Below are 19,276 nucleotides of genomic sequence, written 5' to 3' on the forward strand. Positions count from 1 at the left end.
GACCGAGCTTGAGCGTTTGGTATGTTTGGCTCATAAAGCTCGTGAAACAACTTGCAGCTTTTTTGACAGAACTCGAGTTTGGTTCCAACTTTGGCTCATTTGTTAAAGATTTCAGCTCATAAATTTGACCTTTCCTTAATAGAAATCCATCAATCATCCTCTCTATTTTTAACCCAAGCAATGACAATAAACCATTAATAAGAGGAACATGATTACAAGAAAGGTACTACCTGAGTACGTTTTCTCCAATAAACAAACATAATAAATATCTTACATGACAGATTTATGGTGGCATATTCGAAACCAAGGAACACATAGAGCCGTCATTGAAAAGCGAGGCCATACAAACTGCTAGGCTGTACAAGCATATACAAAACACAATTAAGCCGAGAAGGAAACCACCGTTAGCTCATCTCCACAATGACAAAACAGGGCACGCTCATCCCGGTTATCTGCAATATCACCATTTTTTTTTTTATAACAACCCATCGAGTTTTTTCACTCCCACATCAAAAAATTAATCTAACACTATTAAAAGATTAATACAAATTTCTCCCTTTGTGAATAGTTTAAAAGGAATACTTATGGAAATTATGGAATAATTTAATTTGAGTGGAAATTATAATAGGCTGTTACTATTAAGTCGCGAGAATTGCCATCCCCTTTCCCTCCCCTTACCCTTTGTCATGGTAAAATGAATGAAATTACACAATTCTAATGAAAATTAAAATGAATGGAGTGTGCGACCATGATTTTCTAGGCCCATGACACATGGAAAGAAAGACCGAAAGACCCATAGCACGTGATAATTAGGTGAATGAGCTGAGAGGCCTGATGTGGAACAAGTTACTTATATAGGCATCTTAGTCAGATTTGACCAGCCTTAGTCATACAAAGTCAAATACCAAGTGAAGTCAGATAGCTGTAAACAATAGACTAGGCTTAAGCTCATTGAAGACATTACTTGTCTCTCTCAAGTACGGAAATTAAAGCCAAATTAGGATATCTTAGGGATTATGCAACATATTTATTGCTGAAATTAAACTTGGAGCATTCGCGTTGGTAGCTTGAACGTGTTTTAGGCGCAAAATATTTATTGCTGAAATTAAACTTGGATGGATGATGGGTTTAGTCAACATGTGCTTTCAAATGTGGGCACAATTTATATCATGTTAACACTTAAAATTTAAATACACAATAAAAATCACAAAAATACTAAATTGGGGCAATTCGAAAATCACGTTTCGAAATGTGTGAAAATTGAAATCTCATAACTCATTTTATAAATGACCACCAAACTATGTAGTGTAAAATGAGTTAGGGCTCGTTTGGATGTACTTTTAAAATAATTGAAAGTGCTTTAAAAAAAATGTTCTTAGGTTTCCTACAAGAAGCATCAGTTATGTGCTTCTTCCATGACGCACTTTAATTGCTTTTTTTTCAGAATTTATTAGCATTTTTACTAAAATGATGATTTCCAAAAAAAATTTCACTAAAAACAATTTCAATCATTTTAAAAACATATTCAAATCAGCACTTAAAACTTATTTTCTTTCTGCTCCCTCTTTTATATCTATTTTTAAGTTTCTTAATAGACAATCATATAGCCCAAAACCTTTTGAGCTAGGCCCGCAATCATGGCGGAGCAAACCAACACAGAGAGTGCTCCTCAAGAAAACCTCCGCCTCCTCCGCGTTGACAATGACAAATTCCGGTTCTTTGGCCGATAAAAACACTAAATTGTAAAAGGAGCAGGAGTCAAACAGCGCGGAAGAGCAAAGCAGCTGCAAGAAGAAGAGGCAGACGAGTGATGATCACAGTTACGGTGGAAAGCACCCGACGTACCGCGGCGTGTGGTTGTGGAGGACCAAATTGGTGACCAAAATTCACAATATAAGGAAGAAATTCAGAATATGGTTAGGGTCATACCCAAAAGCAGAAATGGCAGCTAGAGCTTATGATGCTACCTAGCCCTCCAAGATGCTTCTGCTTCTCTCAATTTCCCTGAATTAGTAAAGTCACTTCCCAAACCAGAATCCGTGTCTCCGTTGAGCATCCCGGCTGCAGCTGCTAAGGCAGCCGCAGAAGCAGAAGCAGCTTCTGGGAAAATCAGATTGTATGGGAAGCAGCGACTGAAGAAAGCAGAGCCCATGAGTAAAGCTCAAGAATCAACTATTACTTGTGCTTCAACTGATTGTGATGTTGAGAAATTGGTTTGTACTGCAGCAGGTATAATTGCTGATTAATTGTTAATTTGCTCATTAATTGTTCGGGTTTTAATAAACCCCTAGTTCTCACATACACCCTATTTCTCATTTCTCAAAATTAGGGTTGACTTTCGTATGTATGAGATTGGACACCCTTCTGATTTTTTGGCAAACTAAAAATTATAGCTTTCTAAAGAAAATTATGGCTTTCTGATTTTACAATTTCAAATGATTCAGAAAACTTTGGATTTAGATGAATAATTAAAATTGAAGTAATAAGACACAAATTACTGTCAAAGTAGATCCCTTTGATTCATTTAAGCTGGTATTAAAGGTGAAAATTTTCTCATTTAAGCTTGCAGTTCCTCCTTGGTGTGTGTTGTGCATAAAGGAGAGAAAGTATGTGGACCATATACTTTTTGCATTACAGATCCTCTTGAAGGATCTGGATGCACCTATTGGAAGTGTTTGGCCTTCTCCGGATGTTTTCTAGAAGCGATTTTCAGTGAGTATGAATGCTTTTGTTGTATGCTATGTGCTGATGAAGGCACTTGCTTAGCAGGTTTAGAAAATTAGGGGATGCACCTATTGGAAGTGTTTGGCCTTCTCCGGATGTTTTCTAGAAGCGATTTTCAGTGAGTATGAATGCTTTTGTTGTATGCTATGTGCTGATGAAGGCACTTGCTTAGCAGGTTTAGAAAATTAGGGGATGCACCTATTGGAAGTGTTTGGCCTTCTCCGGATGTTTTCTAGAAGCGATTTTCAGTGAGTATGAATGCTTTTGTTGTATGCTATGTGCTGATGAAGGCACTTGCTTAGCAGGTTTAGAAAATTAGGGGAAACAATAGCGTCAACTTTCCCGCCAGTTGGGACACTCCATGTGTATGGTGTTGAGGGTAGGTATGTATTGTTTTAGTTTCTGTCATGTATTGTATTGGCTCTCTTGTGGTGTATTTGGTTAAAAGGGTACAAAATTTGTTGAGGACGAGGAGGAAATGGAGTTAATCTGATGTAAGATTATTGTAACCTTTTGTTTATAGTTGCAAATAAATTGTGTTCTACTTGGTATAGGAAAGCTATTGATATGTTTTTGTTTGTGTGAACATGTATTTTTATGAATCTTTTAAAATCCTTCAAAATCTCAACTGAATACACTCCCCTAAATTCAAAAAACTGTACATCTGAAAAAGGGAAAGAGCCAAACAATGTGGAGGAGCAAAGCAACAACAAGAAGAGGCAGACGAATAGTACTCTTACTAGTGATGATCACAGTGACAGCAACCACCAGAAGTACCGCAGCGTAAGATTGCGCAGTAGTGGCAAATGGGTGGCGGAAATCCACCAGAAAAGGAAGAAATTATGGCTAGGGACATACCCAACAGATGAAATGGCAGCTCGAGCTTATGATGCAGCAGCTCTAGCCCTCAAAGGTGCTTCTGCTAATCTCAATTTCCCTGAATTGGCTCAAGCACTTCCCCTATCGGACTCCCTGTCTCCCATGGACATTCAAGTTGCAGCTTCGGCTTCTGAGGAAAAGCAGATTATAGGTGGAGCAGTGACTAAAGAAGCAGAGCCCAGCAGCAAAGCTCAAGAATCGACTGGCATTTGTGCTTCAATTGATTGTGATGTGGACAAATTGGTTTCTACTGCAGCAGGTAATTAATTGCTAGGGTGTTAGATAAACCCTTAACTCTCATTTTGCAAAATTTGGGTTGACTTTCAAATATATGAGATCAGAGTTCCAATATATCTTTCTAATTTTACAGTTTTAATTGATTCAGAAAACTTTGGATTTAGGTGAATAAATAAAATTGAAGTCATAAGTACACATTAGAGTCAAGTTGATCCCTTTGATCCATTTAATCTGCCTTAAAGGTGAAAATTTTCGCATGATTCAAAGTATAGCCCTTGACATGTTACAGAGAATAAGAACCTGTGCATATTCCTTGGTGTTTGTTGTGTTACTTGTGCATAAAGGAGGCAGAGTATGTGGACCATATACTTCTTGCACTGCAGATCTGCTAGAAGGATCTGGATGCACCTGTTGGAAGTGTTTGGCCTTGATTGGATGTTCGCTAGAAGTGATTTTTCGGTGAGGATGAATGCTTTTTTCGTTTGCTATGTGCTGACGAATGCACTGGCAAGCAGCTTTAGAAATTAGGGAAAACAATATCATCATATTTCCTGCAAGTTTGGGATTCCATGCTTATGGTGTTTGGGAGAGGCATATATTGTTTGAGTCTTTGTGATGTACCTGTATTGGCTCCCTTGTGGTCTATTTTGTTAAAAGGGTACAAAATTTGTTAATGATGAGGAGGAGATGGAAATTGTGTTCCATTTGCTATAGGAAAGCAATTGATATGTTTTTGTTTATGTGAACATGTGTTTCTTTAAACTCTTTTCAAATCTTTCAATATCTCCACATAATAAACCACCCTAAATTCAGAGAATTGTACATCGGAAAAAGGGCAAGAGCCAAACAATGTTGAAGAGCAAAATAACAAGAAGAAAAGGCAGAGGACTCTGAATTGTACATCTGAAAAAGGGCAACAGCCAAACAATGTTGAAGAGCAAAACAACAAGAAGAGGCAGAGGACTAGTACTAGTGATGATCACAGTGGCAGCAACCACCAGAAGTACCGCGGCGTAAGATTGCGCAGTAGTGGCAAATGGGTGGCGGAAATCCGCCAGAAAAGGAAGAAATTCTGGCTAGGGACATACCCAACAGCTGAAATGGCAGCTCGAGCTTATGATGCAGCAGCTCTATCCCTCAAAGGTGCTTCTGCTAATCTCAATTTCCCTGAATTGGCTCAAGCACTTCCCCAATCGAACTCCCTGTCTCCCATGGATATTCCTGTTGCAGCTTCGGCTTCTGAGGAAAAGCATATTGTAGGTGAAGCAGTGACTGAAGAAGCAGAGCCCAGCAGTAAAGCTCAAGAATCGACTAGTATTTGTGCTTCAACTGATTGTGATGCGGACAAATTGGTTTCTATTATAGAAGGTAATTAATTGCTAGGATTTTAGATAAAACCCTAATTCACATTTCGCAAAATTTGGGTTGAGTTTCAAATATATGAGATTGGAGTTCCAATACACCTTTCATATTTTACAGTTTCAGTTGAGTCAGAGAACTTTGCATTTAGGTGAATAAATGAAATTGACGTCATAAGGTAGAAATTAGAGTAAAGTTGATCCCTTTGATCCATTTTCCAATATACCTTTCTGATTTTTGGCAAAATGATTACACCTCTTTGAACTTACAGTTTTGGACTTTTAAAATGTGTGAAAACTTTGGATTTAGATAAATGAGGTGCACATTAAGGTCAAGTGGATCCCCTTTCTTTTGTAGGCTATTCATCTCACAGCTGATCAGACATTCTTTCTGTTTCTTTTTTGTATGAACATGGTTGTTTCAATAACTTATTATCACATGTTTTAATTTCTGCAGGATGTCCACACCAAGTGAAAAACCTGAAGGTAAAACTTTAGATGATTACAGATTTCTGGCTGTTCTAGCATTTTCTGTTTTAATTCATGTTTACTTTTGCTTTACTGGATGATTATTATCTGCTGGAAATCATCTATACCGCTTTCCTTCTTCCACCATCTATATCACTTTCCTGCTTTTATTCGTGTTTACTTTGTCTTTGCTAGATGTTTATAGAATTTGAGCTGTTCTACTATTTTCTCAAAAAGAACTCCGCCTGTGTAAGTTTATCTCACATTGCCGGTCCCAAGCCCGGATAAAGGAGGAGGGGGAGGGCGTCAGGTAGTCGACAGCCGGCACTCCACAGTTACGTCGAATTCTTATGACAATGAATCCAGAACGAAATCGCGCTAAAGCTAGGACGTCACCCGTAAGTGGCGCGCTGTGTGGCCCGAGCACAGTGATAAGTGAGCAAGGGTCGCTGTATCTCCATCGGCACCCGGATGCAGTGTTAAATGAGCAAGGGGGCCATAGAAACTTCTTTTCGAACGACTCCACTCAAAGTTGTTTGGGAGCATATGCTCCTATCAACTTTACACAGGACACACAAAAGAAGTACTTTGATCCTATTAGACGGGGGATGGTGAAGAAGCTAGGACATAAGGGTAGAGTTCAAGAGAGTAGAATGCGTTAAGGAACGTGGAATATAGGAACCTGAACGGGAAAATCTATGGAAGTAGTGGAAGTTATGGTGAGGAGAAGGATAAATATTATGTGCCTACAAGAAACTAAGTGGGTTGGTCTTCAGGCAAAGGATCTAGAAAACTCAGGGTTTAAGCTTTGGTATTCGGGCACAAATAGAATGAGAAACGGTGTTGGCATCATTGTGGACAAGACCTTGACACAAGATGTTGTAGATGTCAAGAGGGTAGGAGATAGAATCATGGTAATCAAGATTGTAATAGGACAAGAACTCATCAATGTCATTAGTGCGTACGCACCTCAAGTAGGGTTGGATACGAGTTCGAAGGAGAAATTTTGGGAAGACCTTGGAGACTTGGTGCAAGGAATTGCTCAGACGGAGAAGTTATTTATAGGAGGAGATTTAAATGGACACGTGGGCAGGGAGACAGGCAACTATGGAGGTTTTCATGGTGGCCATGGTTTTGGGGAGAGAACTGAGGATGAGGAAGCTATCTTGGATTTTGCAATGGCATATGATCTCTTCTTAAGAGGTCGCACTTGGTGCAATGGCAAGTGCCTTCGCCCATAAGCGGTAGGTCTCGGGTTCGAGACTTGGGAGCAGCCTCTCCATAAATGGGGGTAAGGCTAGCCGACATTCACCTCTCTCAGACCCTGCGTAACGCGGGAGCCTTGTGCACTGGGTACGACCTTTTTATATGATCTCTTCTTAGCCAACACCTTCTTTAAGAAGAGAGAAGAACATGTGATCACCTACAAGAGTGGGTCATCAAAAACACAAATAGATTTTCTTCTAATGAGGAAAGGGGATCGTATAACTTGTAAGGAGTGCAAAGTTATATTGGGGGAGAGCTTGGCTAATCAACATCGCTTGTTGGTGATGGATGTACATATCAAAAGAGTGAGAAAAAAGAACAAGACTTGGAAGTGCCCAAAGACTAGATGGTGGAATCTAAAAGGAGAAAAACAAGTCATTTTCAAAGAGCAAGTAATCACCCAGTGGGTGTGGGATAGAGAGGGGGAAGCTAGCCAAATGTGGGATTCCATGGCTAGCTGTATCCGAAAAGTAGCAAAAGAGGTATTAGGAGAGTCCAAGGGCTTTGCTCCACACCAAAAGGAATCTTGGTGGTGGAATGAGGAGGTACAAACAAAGGTGAAGGCTAAGAAGGAATGTTGTAAAGCCTTATACAAGGATAGGACCGATGAAAATGGTGAAAGGTATAGAAGAGCGAAGCAAGAGGCGAAGAAAGCTGTGAGAGAAGCTAAGTTAGCGGCTTATGACGATATGTATAAGCGACTAGATACCAAAGAAGGAGAGTTGGATATCTATAAACTAGCTAGAGCAAGGGAAAAGAAGACAAGGGACCTAAACCAAGTGAGGTGCATCAAGGATGAGGATGGAAAGGTTCTTGTTACAGAGAACGCGGTCAAAGACAGATGGAGAGGTTATTTTCATAATCTTTTCAATGAAGGACATGAAAGGAGTACTCCTTTAGGGGAGTTGAGTAACTCAGAAGAGTGTAGAAACTACTCCTTTTATCGTCGAATCAGGAAGGAAGAAGTGGTTGTAGCTTTGAAGAAGATGAAGCATAGAAAAGCAGTGGGCCCAGACGATATACCGATTGAAGTGTGGAAAGCCTTGGGAGAGACAGGTATAGCATGGCTCACTGACCTTTTCAATAGGATTTTGAAAACGAAGAAGATGCCAAACGAGTGGCGAAAGAGCACCTTGGTGCCTATTTACAAGAATAAGGGCGACGTACAAAATTGCATGAACTATAGGGGTATTAAGCTAATGAGTCATACAATGAAGCTCTGGGAGAGAGTCATTGAGCATAGATTGAGGCAAGAGACACGGGTTTCGGACAACCAATTCGGGTTCATGCCAGGGCGCTCAATCATGGAGGCAATCTATCTCTTACGAAGATTGATGGAAAGATATAGAGATGGGAAAAAGGATTTATACATGGTCTTTATAGATTTGGAAAAAGCGTATGATAGGGTCCCAAGAGACATTCTTTGGAGGATTTTAGAGAAGAAAGGAGTACGAGTAGCATATATCCAAGCTATAAAGGATATGTATGAAGGAGCAAAGACTGTCGTAAGAACTCATGAAGGACAAACCGAAAGCTTCCCCATAACTGTAGGATTACATCAAGGCTCATCCTTAAGTCCTTACCTTTTTGCGTTCGTAATAGATGAGTTAACAGGACATATTCAAGATGATATTCCTTGGTGTATGCTTTTCGCAGACGATATAGTGTTGATAGATGAAACTCAGGAAGGGGTAAATGCGAAGCTTAACCTTTGGAGAGAAGTGTTGGAATCTAAAGGTTTTCGCCTAAGCCGATCAAAGACAGAATATATGGAGTGCAAGTTCAGTGCAAATGGAGGCCAAAATGAGTTAGGGGTGAGGATCGGAGATCAGGAAATACCAAAGAGCGACCGTTTTCGCTACCTAGGATCTATCTTGCAAAAGAACGGAGAATTAGATGGAGATCTCAACCATAGAATACAAGCTGGATGAATGAAGTGGAAAAGTGCATCCGGCGTGTTGTGTGATCGTCGTATGCCACTGAAGCTTAAGGGAAAATTTTATAGGACGGCAATAAGGTCGGCGATGCTGTATGGCACAGAATGTTGGGCGGTGAAGCACCAACACGTACACAAAATGGGTGTAGCGGAGATGAGGATGCTTCGTTGGATGTGTGGGCACACGAGAAAGGATAAGATTAGGAATGAGGATATCCGAGGTAAAGTAGGAGTAGCCGAAATTGAAGGAAAATTGAGAGAAAATCGGTTACGGTGGTTTGGACATGTGCAAAGAAGGCCTACTGACGCTCCGGTTAGAAGATGCGACTACAGGACAGAGGTTCAGGGCCGAAGGGGTAGAGGAAGACCTAGGAAAACTTTGGAAGAGACTCTAAGAAAAGACTTAGAGTACTTGGATCTAACGGAGGACATGACACAGGATCGAGCACAATGGCGATCTAAGATTCATATAGCCGACCCGACTCAGTGACTTGGATTTTTCAAGTCTCCAATCGAGAAGTTTTCCCCACTCGGGAAATTAAGGGAACACTACCTCAACCTACATGCTCCACTCATAAAGCTTCAACATACAAGCTTCAACATACAAGCTTCAACAAAAGAAAAATTCAAAGAACTTAGTGAAGAAGGCTTTGATGTATTTAACACAATACGTTGAAATGAAACAAAGCTTATTTATTGATATCTCTAAGAAGTTACAAATATGTACATATACACGAGTCAAAATAAACAAACAAGAGGGAGCCTTCACAAAGGTTGCTTAGGAGAAGTCTCAGCAGTCGGCAGAGCCCCAGAAAGAGAAGGCACCGGAGGGGGATCATTCGGAGCCTCAGTACTGGACAGCATCCTAGAAGGAGGAGGCATCGGAGGTTGATCATTTGGAGCTTCATTACGCGGTACAGCCCCAGAAGACGAAGGCAATAAATGCCTTTGGAACAAACCCACAAACCTCTGATGATCATGTAAAATCTGACCATCAGATTCCTTCATCTGGTCAAGCTTCCTCTTCAAATTTGTAGCATAGTCATGAGCGAGCCGGTGCAACTGTTTATTCTCATTCTTAAGCCCTCTAATCTCCTGTTTGAGACTCATCACTTCAGCCGCCAATGATTCAACTTGGCGAGTTCGAGCAAATAGGCGTTGGGCCATATTAGACACAGAACCTGCACACTGAACACTAAGAGCCAGAGAATCCTTAACAGCCAACTCATCAGACCGTTTGGAAAGTAGTCTGTTATCTTTGGGAGAGAAGGTTCCTGGCCACCACCGCAGCGGTCATATCATTCTTCATCATGGAATCCCCAACGGTAAGAGGACCAGTAGGGGATAAGAAGGATGGGCGCCATATGTTGTCTGGAGAAGGCGTGGCTGCCTCTTCAACAAGGTTCAAGTCAAAACGACGGTCAGAGGGGCCGGACATTTTCAAAGGTGTTGAAGAGAAAAGAGGTCGGACAAATCAAGATCTTAGAAATGCAAGAAGGGAGCTTTTACTAGTGGAGATTCAAGTGTGCTTTGGAACTTAATACCAGCCTCTATAAAAATCCGCACTCGATGGAGCTTCAGAAATCGAAAAGGCGCCTGCTCAGAAATCGAAAAGACGTTTGCTTTCTCAAAAGCTGGGCTGCTCAGAGACCACGAGGGCCGATCTCAAGAATCGAAGAGGCGTTTGCTTTCTCAAAAGCTGGGCTGCTCAAAGACCACGAAGGTCGATCGCAGAAATCGAAGAGGCGCTTGCTTTCTCAAAAGCTGGGCTGCTCAGAGACCACGAGGGCCGATCTAAGAAATCGAAGAGGCACCTGCTTTTTCAGCCTTGTCAGCACCTGTCACATGCACACTCAACTTTGCGGAAATTACGGGCATTCTGTCGAAGATTTCTAGTGAAGTAGAAAGCACGTGAATGTTACTGTTCAATCATTCACTTTCCACACGCAACATCAGCTCACGGGTACCACAGATAACTTTGCCAAAAATCTCTGACAAAGTTTAGACACGTGAAGCTTGCAGCTCCCATTACATCGCTATGACCAAGAAGGGTAAAAGAATAGCAAAGAAACAGCACTAACAAAATTTAGACACATAAATTTTGAAGGTCTAGCTACCATATTATTACCCACGAGGGTAAAGGAACAGGACCATTGCTGGATAATTGGAAAGTCCCTGTGGGTCAATCTCTGTGCTTCGTGGCAAGGTAGACTAGCAAACAGGCCTAACCTTTACTCACATTCGAGAAAACACTCCCAACAAGATTGCTTGCTTCAAGATCGAAGAGGCACCGTCCTCCGAATCTCGAGAGCCAGACTCCCAACATGATTACTTTCTCAAAAAGCGACGAGACACCGCTCTCTGAATCTCGAGAGCCAGACTCCTAGCAGGATTGCTTTCTCAAAAATCGAAGAGGCACCGTTCTCCGAATCTCGAGAGACAGATCCCCGACAGGATTGCTTGTTCGAAAACCGAAGAGGCACCGCTTTCTCAACTTCGAGAGCCCCTTAGATAAAGCTTGTCTGTAATCCTCACACCGCTTTCTCAACTTCGAGAGCCAGATCTCCTTGGATAAAGCTTGTCTGTAATCTTCACACGTAACATCAGCTTTCCAGATACCACAGACCACTTTTTCAAAATGCTCTGACAGAGTTAAAACACGTGAAGCTGGTAGCTCCCACTACCGTGCTATGACCAAGCAGGGTAAAAGAATAGTATTACTCCTTGTTAGGGAGACTCCTATATATGTCGACCTCCATCCTCAACGGACAGGCAGACCTGCAAAAATGCTCAACCCTTCCTCATATCTGAGAGGGCACTCCCAACGAAGCCTCTCGAAATACTCAGCTTTCTTTCCCCTCGAGAATACCTCTGCAAACAAGCTACACTAGAGCAAGAATATCTCATATCATCAGGGTTAAAAGCAAGAGTATCCCATATCATGCTTTTTCCCTGTCTTTTCCTTTGGCCTTGTTCTTACCTGCAAGACAAAGAGAAAGAGAGCAATCAGTCAGCACTTGGAATCAAGCTTCCAGTCCGGAACTGACTGCCTGGAACCCCATTGCTCTCGAGTACTCATCTTCAACATCTTATGCTTCCCGAGAAGATACCACATCTGCCTGAGGAACAAATAGGGCAAGTGAGAAGGATACAAGGAAGCATGTGGAAACAAGCGCAACAGAACACGTGCCGATACATCCACTACTTTGTCAACAGCAAAAGTATCCCATATCAGCAGGGTCGAACGTACTCTAGATTTGATGGACTTGTTTTGACCCTCAAATTCTTCAGTCGGCCTTATGCTCTGGCGGAAACAAGAAAACCCTCCAGCCCAGTTCAAGAATAAGCATGTGGAAAGTTACTTCTTCAAAAGCAAAAGTATCTCATATCACATTTTCTCCTTTTCTTCTCTTTATCCTTCATGCTACCTGCAAGATAAGGAGAAGGATAACAATCATCCGGAACTCGAAATCAAACTTCTGATCTGGGACTGATTGCTTGGAGCTCTGATTGCTTACCTTGTCTGTCACCTCTTTCAGCAGATCCCCTAGCTCGGCGACTTTGGGGACTCCTACTACATGGTTTGTATCGCGCTTGACCAAGCCTGAAACTACAAGTAAGCGTCAAGTGAAATTGATACATTACCTTATGCATCTCCACCAGTTAAAGATACCACCCCTGGAGGGAGGAAGAGTACTTCCAAAGAAGATGTCACATCTACCTATGAGATAGATAAGGCAAGTGAAGACGATACCACACTTCGGTACTTAAAAGTTTCGTGATTACGAGATCATTCTTCCACAATATTTCCTAATGTCATTTGTACTAAATCATTCACTTGTACTCACTAAGGGAGAGCTTGAACCTATATACTGTGCAAACCCTTCACAATTAATGAGAACTCCTTTACTCCGTGGACGTAACCAATCTGGGTGAACCACGTACATCTTGTGTTTGCTTCCTGTCTCTATCCATTTACATACTTATCCACACTAATGACCGGAGCAATCTAGCGAAGATCACAAACTTAATATTTAAGATGATATTCTTTGGTGTATGCTTTTCGCAAACGATATAGTGTTGATAGATGAAACGCAGGAAGGGGTAAACGCGAAGCTTAACCTTTGGAGAGAAGTGTTGGAATCTAAAGGCCCTCGCCTAAGCCGATCAAAGACAGAATATATGGAGTGCAAGTTCAGTGCAAACGGAGGCCAAAATGAGTTAGGGGTGAGGATCGGAGATCAGGAAATACCAAAGAGCGATCGTTTTCGCTAGATCTATCTTGCAAAAGAACGGAGAATTTGATGGAGATCTCACCCATAGAATACAAGCTGGATGAATGAAGTGGAAGAGTGCATCCGGCGTGTTGTGTGACCGTCGTAGGCCACTGAAGCTCAAGGGAAAATTTTATAGGACGGTAATAAGGCCGGCAATGTTGTATGGCATAGAATGTTGGGCGGTGAAGCATCAACACGTAGGTGTAGTGGAGATGAGGATGCTTCGTTGGATGTGTGGGCACACGAAAAAGGATAAGATTAGGAATGAGGATATCCGAGGTAAAGTAGGAGTAGCCGAAATTGAAGGAAAGAGGAGAGAAAATCGGTTACGGTGGTTTGGACATGTGCAAAGAAGGCCTACTGACGCTCCGGTTCGAAGATGTGACCACGGGACAGAGGTTCAAGGCCGAAGGGGTAGAGGAAGACCTAGGAAAACTTTGGAAGAGACCCTAAGAAAAGACTTAGAGTACTTGGATCTAACGGAGGACATGACACAAAACCGAGCGCAATGGCGTTCTAGGATTCATATAGCCGACTCCACTTAGTGGGAAAAGGCTTTGTTGTTGTTGTTGTTGTTGTTGTACTATTTTCTCAAAAATAAATGCTACACCTATATATATTTTTTAATGATTGTAATCTTCTTTTTGTATGTTTAATAATTTTACATCAAGATTTTAGGTTGGTTTCCTTCTGAAAATGCCTTGGTGTGCTCATTTTTCCCCCTTTTTGTTTTTTTCCAACTTAATTTGATGTTCCACTATATAGTTTGAAGTGCTCATGTCTAGTTAGTTTATAGAAACAGTTGAAGTGGCATTGGAAAAGTATCTTTGTTGTCAAATAAAGCTGAAATTTTTAATTATTCTCAAATACAAACATCCATGTGTGAGATAGAGAAAAGGATACTACAGCAAATCATGGAGCCTTCATTTGAAATAGTTATTCAACCATCGACATAAACATATTACCAATTAGTACTCTTTTTCTTGTCTTAAATCAGGGGTTTAGGACGAGCAAGCTCAGGCTTCCTCATTAGATGGTTGTCTGTGGAATAACTTGACTGTTAGCATCAACTATCATTGAAACTTTAGTGTTTAGCTGTGCAAGTTACCATTTTGGAGATCGAAAGTTCCTAGGGCTTGCCAAAGCCACAGGCAATGGTGAAATAGTCAAGTTGGGTATAAGTAGTTACCGAGTCCCATATCCATATGTGGTCCTTGAACCGAGCAAGTCATATTTTCTTTACTGATACATTTGGTGCAAAGGTGCAGAAAATATTGATCATATGTTTTGTCGTTCTATAGTGGCTTTGAGTTTGTGGTATAATCTTCTTCAGGTTGTAGGTTAAAGTGGGTTCTTCCCTTACGTGCAACTCGGTGTTTGTAGAGAGTTTCTGCATTATTGGTGGGGTGGTGAGAAGACAAAGGTTTTGAGGAGATGCAGTGTGTTAGCAGCAGTCATTAGTGTGTTATTTGAACTGAAAGGAAGACGGTAATTTTTGTATGTGAATGTGGGAGTGTCTGTGGACGGATTGTGGGCTCTGCTTGGGCATCGGTTTCTCCTTCGTTACCTTTCTTTTAAACGAGGGTTGGGATAATTTTTCATGTAAAAACGACATCTCTTAAGCATTTGTAGTCATGATATGCGCCTTGAGATTGCTCTCAAAGTGAGTTCGATAATAATGTCATTACTCATTCCTTCTTGTTTTATCAATTACAGTTGAATTATCTTGATATGGACCAAGCTTTTGAATCAATCTTCCCTTCTTGGTTATCCAACTCACCCTAGAGAGCCTGACGTCCCAGCATCATCGTCTTGGCTGCCACTAGAAGATCGTCCAGCTCTCCTTGTTTACCGAAAAAGAAGATCCACACGACCACCAGCCAGCTAGAGCTGTTTATGGTTTAGGATTTTGTTTCTCGGCTTTGATGATGTATATAAGCTTTGGATGAACGGTGCACTTCTTGTGGTAGTGTACTAAACCAGTGACAAATTATGTCTGTAAGATTCACTGACTGATTACATGCAAGTAAAACTAGATTTATTCGGTAAACCAGAACCAAAAATGAAGCCTCCGAATGGGGTTTTGATCGACATTGGATGATTATTTTCTTGAACTTTCCGAAGTGGTGGTTGAAGTTTTATTCGGTAAACAAGTACTGAGTAGGAATGAACCCTTCAGTGGCGGGTCACTGTACGAATCTTGTACTAAATGAAATAAGGTCGTTCGGTGGTGGTCTCTAAATATCGATTCAACAAAGAAAGAACTCACAAATACACCATAAAACAACTCCTACAGCATTACAAATTCAATATAATGCATAAATTTATTAGGAAATTTGGTGCATGCTGATAATAATTTCATGTTTCGCCATAATTCAATTGTCATTTCGTTTTATGGAATTTGAAAATTACTTTCACGTTTGGTTCGGAGGTCACTTTTACGGTTGAGAATTCCTCGTCCACTTCCGTGTAAATTTCGCTGGGTCAATTGAAATAATTCTCCTCCCCAGCTAAAGGTTAATAACAAGAAGTTTTTTCTCTCCAACCAAAGGCCAATGCCACTTTCTAAATTGTTTTTTTTTATTTAAAAAAAATGATATTATTTACACTAAGGGAAGTGGAGTGGGCTTAGCCTCACAATGAGCGCAATAATATGATTTAAATTTGTTTTTAGTAAGAATCGAATCTAAGACATTTCACTTACAAATGAAAAAAAAAATACCATTAAACCGTAGTACTAAGTGATTTCTTTATAGACTTCTTAAAAGCATAAAATGTTAACTGAGAACAAATTACACCATTCCTTGCTAAACTAAGAACAATGTTGCATATATTTCTTTGCTTATTCATGTTGGGTAGATTGGACGAGCACCTATTTACTAGTGGAAATTAAGGTAATTCCTTATTAGGTCTTTCTAAATACGGCAATTGACTTGGCGTCCTATGTCAATAATACAATGACTTGTGAAAAGAAAATAATACATGTTCTTGTATTATTGATACCAGACGCTACTGTACCACTAAATCTGAGCCATACAAGTTCCTCTCCCAAATATGAATACACAAACCATGTAATTAAACTTAATGATCAATTAGGGCTGCTTTGATGGCTCGATCTTATCTTCCAATCAAGCAAAGGTCTCAGAGAAGAGAGTCGCTATTTAGAGAAAAGACCTGAGCAAGGTTTACATTTACAACATTGCTTTCCTCGTGTCGTATTTTGAAAAGAAAAAAGAGATTTCCCATTTTGCTTCATTTGATATTTGAAAAAACTTAGATATGTGTGGAATGAGCATGTTGTGTTTGAATAAAACTTTCCATAAACTCGAATTAGCTAAAATATTTTTGGTAAATTAGAAAACACTCCAATATTTTGTTAAAAAAAACTCCAATTAAAAACTGTAAGTTTTGATACAAGTCACTTAGTACTACGGTCTAGTGGTGTTCATTCACTTGTAAATAAAAGGTTTTAGGTTTGATTCTCTCCAATAACGAATTTGAATCACATTATTACTAGCTCATTGTGAGGCTAAGCCCACTCTCCTCTCCCTTAATATAGATAATATCGTTTGGCAAAAAAAAAAATTGATACAAAAACACTTTAAAAGCTCAATTAAAAATAAATTAAATGTTTAACTATCTAATTGGCATGCTTTAATTGATTCTTAATTGTCAGTTACAAAGTCAATTGAGGTATTTTTTTTATTCATAATGTATCAATTATGAAGTGTTTTTTCTTAAAAATGTAATAATTTCAGAACTTACACATGAAAAGATCACAACTTTAAACTTGCGATCATTTCATGATTTCTTAAACAAACAACCAATTTAGTATTCAACACACCATATGATAGAGCTAGACAAGCAATTCAACTTAATCTTTTTCTGTTTATATTGGATTTTCAACTTTTCACGTTTATCAAACTTCCTTAATTGGATGGATGGAAGCTTCTAGTGAGTTGCTTGTGATTCATGGTTTTCTAAATCATTGCAAGATTTCTTGGAGGCTCCGAACTATCATGTATGGAGGGCATCAATTTGGCTCGCTTCTTCTTTTGATTTTATTGACCGAAAGCATGTGTACCGTGAAGTCACTTTCTTAGCTGATGCCAATACTTCACTAGGGCATTATAGTATTGGCAATATTGGTATTTGGGATCGCGTGCTTTTTAGTGAAGCATGCCAAGCTTTTGTATTTGACTGTGTAGGCTCTGGTTGTTGTTGGAGTTTCTCTTTATCATTTTTTAAGAAGAGTATAATATTTCACTCATTGGAAAAAGGGCATTACAAAAACGTATCATGAAGAACTTGACTCCAAAGAAGAGTCTTTGTAAACTAGATCTAAAAATATTACAATAAAGCATCACCAATCGCAAAGCAATAAGTAGACATCAAGCACTCGTCTAAGCTCCTTGGAAACCGCAAACCTCATGTTACATTGAGATCATTGAGAATAAAAATCTCAAATCATATGTTAGGACATGGAGTACAATGTCCATGGATTTAATCGCATCACCTAATCACCGCCACGATCCTAGAACACCAAGTGAAGTAGATCCAGCAAATCGAACAACTCCACCCTTCACACATAAATCCAAAAGAGATGTAGCACACCAAAAAGAAAATTACAATAAAGCAACTCTCCTATAGAGAGCAATCAAAGCAACTTTTCTAAAGTGAGAAATCAAATCCAAATTCCAAGAATTCTTGAGAATTATTAAGCAGAAACAAAATAAATGGAAAAATCATATCGTTGCTCTACATCGTCCTAGCATTCAAGAGCTATATCACCACACTGGCTAAACCCGATCCCAACACAATTCGACTTCTTCCATGGCTTCTACCTTCAACCCCATATCTAAGGTGATACCTGGATCCAAAAGCTTGTGTTTATTGTGTACGTGGGTGAAAAAATGACGACTATCATGGCGATTATAATGTTTCACGGCAACAATTCAACACTAAAACAAATAAACGAAAAGGGAGAGAGGAAATAAACTCAACTTGATGTTTACCAAACATAAATCAAATTGAAACTATTCAATACGCTCTTATCCTCTATCCCCATTTCCCAACCCTTACTTTACCAAGCTTCTCAAGTTACCGCACCAATCCAAAGTTTTTAGCCAGATTTAGCGTCATACTTCACTAACAAGGCAAAAGCAACTTATCTTATGAAACAACTTCTTTACACTAATGGCTTTGGAGGGTGGAGAATGTAACCACCCAAACTAGGGTTTTTCATTTCATTTCTTTTTCTTTTTTATGATTTGGATCATATTTTCTTTTTCTAGAATGACTTGAGTAGATTGGCTTGTCAATCAAGATCAATTCTTATGCGTAATTCAATTTACTAAATTCTTTACAATTCTAGTCAAATTATCCGCCTCTTGACTATAATCCTTTACATCTTCAATATATTGTTGCTTCTCAAATAATTTTTATAAAATTTTTATATTTACCCAATATGAAACTTTTGGTAATAATTTAGATGAAAATTTGGGGTTCACTAGATTGCATTATTGGCAGTGTCCTTGTTAATGGCATTTTCCTATGGTTTGTGACACATAATAGTCACCTACCTATCATTTGGAGTTGAGGAGACAATAAGTAACTCCTAGTGAATATATGATGAAACCCCCTTTTTTCCTTTCGGACTTGAGCGAAAAAATGGAAAGTTAGAGGGGCTATGTGCGTAGGACAAATTGTCTGTTTTGTCGCATAAAAACATGCATGAGGTCCATTCATGTACCTTTGTGACAATAACTTCAATTATTTGGACTTGCCCGTAACCAAATCTATTATTTCCCTCCTTAATATGTCCACAGATGCAATGTATGTATCTGTTACATATTCCAGTCGCGATTTTATTTTATTTTTTTAAAAGGGACCAACTGATGGTTCCGTCACTGCAATTTACCATTTCGGAGGTCGAGAGGACTCACGAAGACATTTCAGCCTCTCTGTTGCTACCATCATGCGATTCACTAGCACTAGGAAATACAAAGCCATTTCAAATCGGAAACAAGTGGAGAGACTCAAAATTCGTGAAAGGTTTTTTCGCCAAATACGGGATTCCCTTTCGATTTCAAAATATCAAATACTTTGTCGGATTTTCTAGATTCAACTAC

General features: G+C 39.8%; 1 pseudogene; it reads left to right on the plus strand.

Annotated features, from left to right (window-relative positions):
- Positions 1–1,603: 1,603 nt before the first annotated feature.
- LOC126634441 (uncharacterized) lies at positions 1,604–15,236 on the plus strand (annotated as a pseudogene).
- The last annotated feature ends 4,040 nt before the right edge of the window (positions 15,237–19,276 follow it).

This window comes from Malus sylvestris, chromosome 2 (assembly GCF_916048215.2).
Source record: "Malus sylvestris chromosome 2, drMalSylv7.2, whole genome shotgun sequence".
Taxonomy (NCBI): Eukaryota; Viridiplantae; Streptophyta; class Magnoliopsida; order Rosales; family Rosaceae; genus Malus; species Malus sylvestris.